The sequence below is a fragment of the Scomber scombrus genome, chromosome 22 (assembly GCF_963691925.1).
Source record: "Scomber scombrus chromosome 22, fScoSco1.1, whole genome shotgun sequence".
In the NCBI taxonomy this organism is placed as follows: domain Eukaryota; kingdom Metazoa; phylum Chordata; class Actinopteri; order Scombriformes; family Scombridae; genus Scomber; species Scomber scombrus.
In genome coordinates, this window is record NC_084991.1 from 23,731,220 (window position 1) to 23,743,263 (window position 12,044).

General features: G+C 40.0%; 1 protein-coding gene across 1 annotated transcript in view; it reads right to left on the reverse strand.

The window, feature by feature from the left end:
• The window catches only part of LOC134004355 (NACHT, LRR and PYD domains-containing protein 12-like), a 46,142-nt gene extending 41,141 nt beyond the window's left edge, over window positions 1–5,001 (reverse strand). The window contains exon 1 of the mRNA XM_062443586.1: window positions 4,748–5,001. The gene's annotated coding sequence lies outside the window, so the exon portion shown is untranslated. The remainder of the gene's footprint in view (window positions 1–4,747) is intronic.
• Between the last annotated feature and the right edge of the window lie 7,043 nt (window positions 5,002–12,044).

Sequence of the window (12,044 nt, forward strand, 5' to 3'; positions counted from 1 at the left end):
TGTGTGTGTGTGTGTGTGTGTGTGTGTGTGTGTGTGTGTGTGTGTGTGTGTGTGTGTGTGTGTGTGTGTGTGTGTGTGTGTGTGTGTGTGTGTGTGTGTGTGTGAGTGGTGAATTTAATTTAAGAGCTTTGTGAGGTCTTGTGACTGTTCTCCTGTTTGGTACAAACATTTAATATGAACAGGGAGAATAAATCTGAGGAAGACTCAAAATGATCAAAGATCAATTTCATCAAGGACAACTAATATTGCCCAACTAGGATTGCAAAATGCTCTAGTACACCAATTGTTCTGAAATGTACAAACAAACTAGAAAGAATAACTAAGTTATTATTTAATCACTGGCTTATCAGATAATTACGACGGAGTATTAGGGCCAGACTAAGAGGGGGAACCTTTTTTTTGTGTGGAAATTACGAGAATAAAGTGATAATATTATGAGAATAAAGTAGTAATTTTAAGAGAACTCTTCCTCTGCGTTAAAATGAAGAATGTTGAGCATCTTGTGAAGTTATACTTTAGTATCGGTTTCACAAATAAGGAAATACTTCATCTTTTGGATCATCAGCATCAAATTATTATCAGCCCAAACTCAGTGGAATGACCTGCCTGATGACACGAGGAGCTGCAGTACGTCAGTCAATTAAAACCAAATGAAAAAGTTTCCCTAAAGCTTCTCAATTGTATCTAGCTCTCTCCCACTCACAAAAATCTAACAATGACTTCAGGACGTCTCGCTCACTTCATCAGTGAACATGTTCCTTTCACTTTTCTCTCAGTGCACATTGAACAACGTCAACCTGTGTTGAGACTTTGATCAATATTGTAATGATAATCAACCATAGCAGCTAAATCCTCCATAAACCAGAGAAAACCCTGCATGACCACCATCCACTCCAGTAGTTTCAGGGACTTACCACCTGCCCCCAAAACAATCATATGGAAAACACCATCAGTACGTTTGGATTTCATAACTGAACTAAAACCAAGAGTGGAAAGTTTTGTTCTTATAGCTGCATTTATAACTTGTTTTTTTCCTTTGACTCAAACATAGTTTAACCAGCTCATGTGATGCTACTCCAGTATAAAAAAAATATTACTGAGAGCACTACAGAAACACTGCAGATGATAATTTATAGACCTGGTCTAGTTTAGCTTAGCTTCAGTTTGGAGTGGTGTCTTTGTCCACGTCTATAAATATGAATCTCTTTAACTGTTCCACTTTATTCACCAGCAAGTCTCTAAATGTGTCAAAGCAACACAATGAGTTCAAAGTGTGTAAAAGTGTGATTGGAGCTGAGAGGAAGTGCAGAGTGTGCTAATCATTTACTGTCTTCATCACTACCTGCAACCTGTATCACATGTACAGTCCTCATCTGATCCTTTGTTCACATTACAATGTCAATGATACACATATGTTTAATGATGATTTATCTCATGGCTTCTCAGCAGTGCAGCTGTTCAACACCTGCATGGTAAATGCAACTCAACTCATCTGAGACTTTATCACACAGACCACAAAAGCTCCAGTATTTTCTCTTCTTTCATACTTTTCACAATAGTTTACAAAAGTTTTAATACTTTTTTCCTGCTGATAAAAATGCATGTTGTAGAAAGATGAACACAGTTAAATTATTTAATCTGACACTTGCACACACAAATGCACGTTGCAGAAAGATTAAGATAGTCAAATGATTCAGTCTGACACGTCAACTCAAAGTTTCCAGATGAAGTTTCTGCTCTTTACTCACATAGAGATAGATGCTGTTTGACTTCAGCTCGCTTTCTTCCTCCTGTTGAATATGTGTATCTGTTAATAACCACAACCACTTGTCATCTATCAGTTTTGTACAGCCCTCTTGCTCAGTTCCTTATTCAGTGACAGTCTACGTGATCACAGACACGAAGCATCAAACCTCCAAAAAGACCAACAAGTAAAAAACAGAATATAATTGTCATGTATGGAGGGAGATGTGCTTCCTTCTGCTTCAGCAACATAAACCTTCTTCATCTTAGTTATTACTACAGTTATAGAAGCAGAAAGTTAGAAAGTGTCCATCTCATGGTTGATAGGTGAAAAGCTGAACTACAGCACACTGTGAGAAGCACAGACTGATGCTGATAATGTGCAGAGAAAGATCTGACTTCACTTTGCAGAGTGAAACTTTCTCATGAGAATATTTACAGGTTTAACCACACATGAAGACATGTTTAGTACATGTTGTACTTCCTGTCTCTGTCACCTCATCATTATTGTTAGCAGGGTGTGAAATATGCTGGGGGGGGGGGGGTTTCTTACCTCTGAACTAAAGTGAGTTAAGTTTATCATATTGTGCCACCACACTTCAATGGTGATGGAAGAATAGTATTCATGATGGTACCTTTAATAAAGTGAATGCATGAGTCATATGTCAACAGTAGCCTAATTTTACACATTATTCATGATGATGAAGATGTTGTCAACATTTTGGAAAAAAACCCCAAAATTTCATATATCAAGTTTCCAGGGAAGCTCATGCCTTATTAAAAGGAACTAAACTCTGGTTCCCCTGTGATCACATCCTGATTGTTAGTTGCTTACATTTCCCTTAAAATCAAACTCAAACTTTATTGTCACTATGATTCCTGTCTGAGAGGCGAGAGTGGAAAGAAATGCACGTTGCAGAAAGATTAAAATAGTTAAATGATTCAATCTGACACGTCAACTAAAAGTTTCCGTTGAGTTTCTATGGTTGAGTTTCTGCTCTATAGTCACGTATATAGATGCAGTTTGACCTCAGCTCGCTCTTTCTTCCTCCTGTTGAACCCCTCGCTCTTAAAACCACAAACCATCACTTCTCATCTTTCAGTTTTGTACACTGCAGCATGCTCAGTTCCCACATTCAGTGACAGTCTACGTGATCACAGACACGAAGCATCAAACCTCCAAAAAGACCAACAAGTAGAAAACATAATTGTCATGTATGGAGGGAGATGTGCTTCCTTCTGCTTCAGCAACATAAACCTTCTTCATCTTAGTTATTACCAGTGTTGGCAAGTTACTTCCAAAATGTAATATATTTCATATAACTAGTTACTTGCATTTGAAAGTAATACGTTTCTTTACAATATTACCTTCTGTGTAGAGTAATAAGTTACTCATTACTTTTTAGTTACTTTCACCAAAATAAACATTTAGGACAAGGCATTACAAAATGAAGGCACGCAATATTTGTTACTGTGCTCTCTCTCCAGCCGTAGACAGTTCCCTCTGCCTCCCACCAGCACATAAAATGTGTCTTCAAAATACTGCGAGTATAACCACTTAGAAAACATTGAATTATCAGTTGTTGTCATCTTGCCATCTCCAAACCAAACCGTCTTCTTCTCCTCTTTATTTACAGCTGTTGCACCTGGGTTGTTTTTTCGAAACCTCCGCCTGTGTGACAGCTCGGATTGTAAGGCATTACTGGACTCAGTAACTGTAATAATATTACCAAAATATAGTTAGTAACGCACAGTGGCGTGCACAGACTATTTGAAGGGCAGGGGCGAAAAGAAAAAAAAAGGGCACATACATTCTCGCCACTGAAGAGGGCACCTTAGCGCGCGTTTTTCAGCAATTGGGCAACTAGGGGGGGCGACCACCCCCTTGCCCCCCCCCTTGTGCACACCTGTGCACATCTGTTACTGCCTAAACGTAATATATTACTGTAACACGTTACCCCCAACAATGGTTATTACTACAATTATAGGAGCAAAAAATTAGAAAGTTAATATAATTTTTATGTCTACATGTCTGATAGGTGAAAAGTTGAACTACTTGCACATTGCCCATAATTACACACTGTTAAACAGGTTTATACCGTCGCAGCCCATTCCTCACTTGTGTGCCTCCTCTCAGGTCTCTTCAGGCCTGATTTCAGCAGGTAGATCCAGGGACAAACGTTTCATTGCAGTAGGTCAGAGTTGTACAGTAAGTGTATCTAGCCCCTTCACATTGGACTCGCATGCTCGGCCAAAAGACCCCCCAAAACAACCACAGGAAGAGTCCGATCACTAAATCTTTTAACCACAGCATTTCTGATTCTGAAGTTCAATGCACTTTAAAAAACATGCTTGAGGGCAATAAAAAGACTATAAACAGCCCCACGCACCAAGACAAACGAACAGAGTCGCAGAACAGGGCTGGTGCCATGACTTATTTACAGTAATGCACTAAAGCTCAATGCAGACATGTTGGACATCTACACATCAGTTTGTTCTCATTATAAAGTTATTAAAATGACAACAGTAAGTATCAGTCCTTACAGCAGTCAACCTTTAACAACAATACAAGTTTATAACAAACATGCAGCACACAGTGAGTTTATACAGCAGCTACTGATCAACATTAGCTTCAGTTTGGAGTGGTGTCTTTGTCCACGTCTACAAATAGGAATCTCTTTAGCTGCCACTAACGATGGAGATGAAGGTAACAGCTCAACAGCTCAACCTTTCTGTCTTATTTCTCCTGATAGACTATAGAATATAGTACATGCTTGGTCATATTGTATATATACGATGTCAGTGCTCTGTCAGCCCCCCGGAAAATGTGAGCTTCCCGCCAAACATGATATAGTTCGTACACTGGGTCAGACAAGACTGGAGAAATTCAACCAAAATGCAGACAAAGAGAATTATGTTTACAATTTAAAGACCAACAATATCGAGGGATTTACTATACTACAGTACATATATGTTTTTTTCATTTATATTTTATAAAACTCACCAATCAGGATTCAGAGTTCTTCAGATGTAGAACGATGGGAGAGTTTTAGTAGCCGAGTGATTATCACACATGCTGCATAAAAGAAGCATCCCTGGTTCGACTCCGGCAGAGGACCTTTACTGCATGTCGTTCGCTTCTCTCTCTGTTTCCTGTCGGCCTCTATGACACTACTGTACTTACAAATAAAGGAAAAAAATGTAAAAAGATGAACAGTTAAATCATTTAATCCGACATGTTCACGTTTCCAGATGAAGTTTTTGCTCTTTACTCACATAGAGATAGATGCTGTTTGACCTCAGCTCACTCATGTTGAACACCCCCCCCCCCCCCCGCCCCTCCACGTTCAAAAGCTTGTTTGTCATTCACTACATCACCACTCTAACACAAGACACACACTTTGCTGAGCTTTTAATATTTCTTTTCTTTTCTGTGTCTAGTGTTTACATTTTATAAACACTGAGTCCAGAATATTGTTGGATTACAGTAAAGAGGAAAAAGTGATATAAGAAGTGAACTGTTTGAGAAATGACTGTTATTGTATTAATGCTTGGATGACCATTAATACAGTTTAAAGGTATATTCAACGGATCAATATTGCTTTAAAAAGAACATGATGACCTTATCTATGACAGCCTGTTTGTGTGGATGAAATGAATGTTTCATAAAGAAAGAGGAAACAGAAAATGTGATCTGACACGTGGTGATCCCTGATTGTGAAGAAGTGATGGTTTAAAAGGGAGAACTAAATTCAAGAACTAGAAGCTGTAAAGAGAAACAACATATATGGAGTTGTTTTCATTATCTTACAGGAAACAGGTCTGAGTTCAGAGAAGTGTGATGTGCACACGATGTGCTTGTGGTAACGTTTTTTTTGGGTGGAGGCAGAAAGTGTTTGTGTGAGCTGTTTCCTGGCTTCCTCTCTTGCTGCAGAGCACATAGAGGCCTTATGCACACATTTATTAAAGGCAGTTCAATCAGGAAACAAGTAAATGAAAACAAAATACATTTGTTATATGAATAGGAATGATATTCATAAAGTCTTTGGTACTTGAACTCCCAGAGCAGAGATAGAGTCCAAAATGGAGTCCAGGCACCGGTGGTGGTTGATCACATGGGATGAGAATGATGGCCAATGAGGTGATGGGACTGCTGTGGAGACTGGGTGGAGATGGGGAGGAGGTGGTGCAGGTGTAACAGCTGCATGCCAGACTAGAACAGAGAGCGAGAGATATATTTAAAGATACAGCAGATGATGGCTGGTTAGACATGATCAGACCGAAACGGTGCTTTGGTTTAACGGTTATATAGTTATTTTTAAATCCACCTGATTGCCTGATCAGTGTTTACTTACAGCCTGAAGCAAATTACTTTGACATCATATTTTAGGATATAAAAGTTAGATACTTCTACCTTTAATACGTACACACAGAGATACTCTGAAATGTCATCTTGAATCTTTAAATCAATCCTGAAACAAACAGCTAACCAGTGAAGTGATGATAGAAATAGGTTAAAGTAGAGTAGAGTAGAGTAGAGTAGAGTAGAGTAGAGTAAAGTATGTTAGTTAGAGAAGTATGATCTCTTTTCCTGGTTTGCAGCAGCTGCATTGTGTTAGTTTTATGTATAGAAGTACACAGAACAAGAATGTGGATAAATTAAAAAAAACTAAATGTGACTCTTGCACTGTAACATTTACACTTTTGTAGTGTTGTATGTATAAAGGCATTTAGGTGTTACTTTCAAATATCCAACATTAAATACTGGCAGTGTTGGGGTGGCTGAAAAATTGACTTTCTTTTTTGCTTAGAAGATTTCACTAAGTACTGAAATATATCACATGTTGAATGTAGCCTCTGAATGCTGTTTAATGAGGGCAGGATAAACAACATCACAGCCGCTTGTAATGAAATGATACCTGACTTATTTGAGCTATATTTTTATATTTCATTTTCAGTTGCTGCCAAGTAGGCCTGCGTTTTGTACCTGTTGGGGTCTGCATGAATATTAAATGTGCCACAAACACACACATACACACAGAATATAAATGTTGAATAAGTCTCCCACTCGAGACAAAACTTTTCTTTTTTTCATTAATACTCACACATTGACTGTCAGTAATTTTCTGCCACATCAGCTCATGTTCTTTTGCTGCTGCTACTGTATTGCTTGTTTTCTTAAGTATATTCTCATCATCTGCATTCATTAATATGTCTAACTCCAATGGGGAGAAGTAGGAGGACTGAGCCCTTTGTTTCTCCTGTTGCCATGGTGACTCATGTTATCTGTGCTCCATTGATGAAGGCTTGGTATCTCCTCATGAATGAGCTTCACTCAGAGTTACTTTGACTCAGAGTTGATTGAACTAACCGTTATCACCTGTTCTGAAAACCTAAACTCAGAGTTTGACACTTCAGAGTTGGTCAACCTAGTGATGGGCAAACGAAGCCTTGTGAAGCCTTTGAAGCTTCTTCCTGATTGTGTCGCAAAATGATCCGAAGCATCAAAGCATCGAATACAACACAGTGACATCTGGTGGTCAGCAGAAATGACTACGGCTATAAACTCGACACGCCGAACGAAGCACAACATGAACATAGAATGAACGCATTCATATGGCATGACATGACATGAACATGACATGACAGAATTAAAAATATATAGCCTATGTTTTATATGTTTCATATAACATAATATAATAATATAAACTACTGTGACCAGGATTTGTTGTTAAATTAGGCTTTATGGATTCAATAAACTGCAGCAACAATGCCACCTTCTACCGCTATGTAGAATTACGTACAGGTGTATGTAAGGCTGATTTCCATTAATAGGCTAATCAAATAAATTGCAAGCCACACTCATAAACCCTGCGACGTTCCCATGAATCCTATAACAGGCCAGCACGCACAGCGGCAAGAAGCGAGAGGAGCTTATGAATGCCTACACATGCCTTTGTAATTTCATCTCGTCTCGCAACATTGCTCGGAGGAAAGGCAACGATATGGATTGCAAATCTGATGACTGAGGTATGATTCCCACTACCGTTATGTGGAGCTGATGTACCGTGCTAATAGCTTTATCATACGCGTCTAGTTTATTCTGCTATAACTGTTGCAACAGTTATTTTACAACAATTATTGCTGAGTAACCTAGACATGTGGCAACACGTTTTGAGCAATAGGCTTAGCCTAATATACATTTGCAGCAGAAGCATAGGCTTTATACAGGCTTACTACAACTCAGAAAGCATATTGGGGTTTGTTGAAAGTGCTTGTGTTACAGGTATATGCATATACAGGTGCTTGTATACGAAGGAGGTTTGGGGAATGTGCTTGTGCTGTACCAGAGATCGTATGACCGTTTGGGGAAGGTGTGCTGTAGGCTAGGGATTGTGAATGACAGTTTGGGGAATGCTTATTGTGTACTTGGGTTTATATCCAGATTTTTATTGAGAAACAAGATGTGTTCTACGGTGCTTGGTTTTAGGCGGTTTCTTCGGCTGCTGACTACTTCCCCAGCCTTGGAGAACACCCTCTCACATGGCACTGACGATGCTGGGGTGCAGAGACAGCGCATGGCTATTTGAAAGACATTTGGAAAAATAGGTTGGTGGCTTTTCCAATACTGAAGTGGGTCCTCCGACCTTGGTATATGTGGGTCTTTCAAATACCTGTAAGCAGAGGGAAAATACAATTATTTCATTATACATATTTTTATGTCTGCAGGGAAACCACCAATAACACTATACCTCTGGACCTCTGCAATGGCACTGGCTGATGAATTACATACACGTTGTGTGCCAACGTGGCTGTCAAGCAGGCCCCAGAGATTGTCCTCCTGCTCTGAAGACACCTGGGAGGAGGAGGAGGAGGATGGTGGTGGTGGTGGTGGTGATGGTGGTGGAATGATGTTTGCACATTCTCTGGCGAGTCTGTCCACTGCAGCCTGAGCTGAGTTTGCACTGCAGAACCCCATCTCCTTGTACCTGGGGGTCCAAAAGAAGTTCAACACTGAGCGCAGTCATTTTAAATTTACACACTGAGAGCAGTCATTTTTCTGACTATGCCAAATTGATCATTTAGAGTACTTTACCTGGGGTCCACAAGAGTTGCCACGCTGAGAGCAGTCATTTTTTCAACACTGGCAAACTTATCATTCAGCGTAGTTCGTATGTTACTGGCCAGTTTCAGCGCCAACTGGTTTGCCATAGTTGTGCAAAGTCTTCCTGTATGATGTCTTAACATCTTCACCATTGGAATGACTTTGGACCCAGACACTCGTTTCTCTTCTGACAGTTCGACAGTGGCTAGGTGAAATGGTTTCAGAACAACCAGACACTGCTGAATAGATTCGAACTCTTCTGCAGAAAATGGAGTTATGTCAGTGTTCAGAATAGCCAAAGATGCTCCCAAAGGCTCTCGCAGGTCATACATCCTCTGCAGCATTGCATAGGTACTATTCCATCTTGTATCCACCTCTTGAATTGGCTTCAACACAGGTCTACCCATTTGTAGCTGGATTTGACAAAGTTTTTCTTTAGCAGTTGTGCTGCACTTAAAAAGATGTACAATGCTGCGTGCACGACACCGCATTTCTTCCAGCTCAGGGGTTAATGTCAGGGATTTCTTCACCACAAGATTTAAAACATGTGCGAAACAGGGGACATGACGGAGATGTAACAGAGTAGTACATGTGATCATGTTTGACGCACAGTCAGTCACCAAGCTTGTCACCTTCCCTGTAATTCCCCAGTCTGTCATCAGGGCAGACTTTGCTTCAGCGATGTTAGCTGCTGTGTGTGTGTCAGGGAACTTCCTCACTCCTAAAAGAACAGTGGCAAGCTTGACCTCTTCAGTGATGTAGTGGGCTGTCACTGCCAAGTAGGCATCCATGTGTAGGGAGGTCCACATGTCTGCAGTCAAACTAACTGTGGATGCCTTCCCGAGCTCAGCCACAGCCTTCTCCTTGGTGACCTCGTACTTCCTCTTCAGCATTGCCTTCAAGGTCTTCCTCCCAGGGATAATGTATGTGGGATCCAGGAGATTAACGAAGGCCTTGAATCCTGCATTTTCTACAATGCTCAGTGGCTGGCAGTCCACCACCACCATCTCCAGCAAGGCTTCATCTAGTTGTTGTTTTCTGGACACTGTCACAAAAAGAGTCATAAATTACAAAAGTCATTGTTGTTCATTACTTAATTATTATGCAGCAAATGTATATGGAAGTATATCAATAATAAAAAAGTAAAGAAATCTGACAGTTGCTTTTTGGGTGTTTAAATGTGAATTCTGAGCTTTATCAAAGGAAAACATTCTGCCAGTGTTTGGGACAAACAATGTAGCCATGAAGAACAATAATGAAACTAAATTAAACAAACCAAATGAAGGACCAGAATTAACATTGCCTTGAATGTTGTTGCTGGGGGGAGCATTGGCTGGTGGTGCTGCTGCTGCTGCTTCATGTTTTGCACGGAGGTGCCTCAACATTGAAGAGGTGTTATTACTGTATGCCAGTTCTTGTGGGCATAGTAAACACTGAACCTTAAAATAATGAAATGAGTGTGACTTTTGAAATAAAATAAAAACTTGGACTGATATGTAAGAATAGGCAATTGGATCTGAATTACTTTCATGCATCTACTTTGTTAACCAGATTATGTCTGAATGACACTGACGATATTAATAATAATAATCATATAGGCCTAATAATACAACAGTCCATAAAACGTAACCGTTTACCATATTCGGAGATAATAGGTCGAAATGTTCCCACACTCTTGAACGCTTCCTTGCGTTTGTTGTAGTGTTGTCCATGTTGTCTTTCTAATATAGTAAACGGGCTCTGAAATTGGCAAGTCTACTCGATGAAACACAACAAAACTTCGCTGGGTGTGTGCGTCTTTTATACACCGGGTATCGGTGCAGCGTCAAAAAATTTGAATCCAGCAAACCCTTCCGGAGTTTCAGTGACGTTCAAAGCTTCGGACGTCATCAGTCACGTGCTTATTTCAATTTGATACAAGCTCCAACACGGTGTTTCGAACCAGTGTGCTTCGAGGGAGTGACACAAGCTTCGGTGCGTCAGTGTCAAACGTCCCATCACTAGGTCAACCTGCTTCCTGAAACAGGCTCCTGCTCAAGTGACCACAACAACATGGAGACACACCATGGCAAACATTAAACAAAAGACATTTATTTAACCCACGATTAACCAAATTATGACTTGTACCAAAAGTAATGTAGGTGCTGGATGATATGTGTGTGTGTGTGTGTGTGTAGGTGGGTGTTGAGAGATGCAGAAAGCAAAAGTGACTAACTGAAGCAGCACGCTGGAAACCAAACGAAGGTTGCGGCCTGTCGTGTGAAGCAGAGGAGAGACAATCAGCACTGAATGAGACCCAGAAGTCGCCCAGGTGCCATGAGTTACTGCAATCAGCCCAGCTCATCCGACTACAAGGGAGAGAACATACATGTCATCAACACCAGACTATGGATCTTTTTTTTAATTACAAACAGAAAGCAGTCGCCCTGATGGAGAAGAGTCTGAGTAGTTGAGGTCCTCCTTTGTTCTACACATCAGTTTTGCAGCCTTTTAACAGTTCAGATGAATCATTCATGTACAGGTTAAAGAGTGCTGGTGAAAGTAGCCTCCCTCATTAACAACGCTAAAGTAGGTGTTGACTCTACTGCCCCATTTTACCTGAATACTCTGATTGGCATACCCCGCCAAATCCGCACCCCTTCTCAGAAAGTACTGTAGTTGCAACGGCCATGAACACTCTTGCGTGATTTGTGTGGCAATGGAACCAAATAGTCCATTAAGCCCAAACAAAAAGTTAAGCAATGATAATGCTAATAAAGTGGATGGGCTTACCTGACTTACAGCATGCACTGAATAGACCGGGGTTGGCTTGCACATTTTTCAACAATTCTACAATTCACAAATTAGCAGACGCTGAACTACTATTCTCAGCTTTAGCATAATTTGTGTGAGAATATTCAAACCAGCATCAAATGAAAGGTTAATCATCCTTTAAATTCCTTGTTTTTACGTTTTTTTCTAATTTCTCACTGTCAAATGTTTATTTTAATATAAATAAAGCTGCGTTGCCTTGTCTTGCCTTGCCTAAAATCAAATACAGTGGTTTACGTTTTTCCATTTCGTATAATTGATCTGAGCCTAAAATTGAAATATGAAAAGCAATTTTTCTTTCTTTTTTGTGTTAGATTCAAAACAAATAACAAAATAATCAGTCAGTAGGCTATTTAATTTTTTGATTTGAAAATGTGTTCCGATT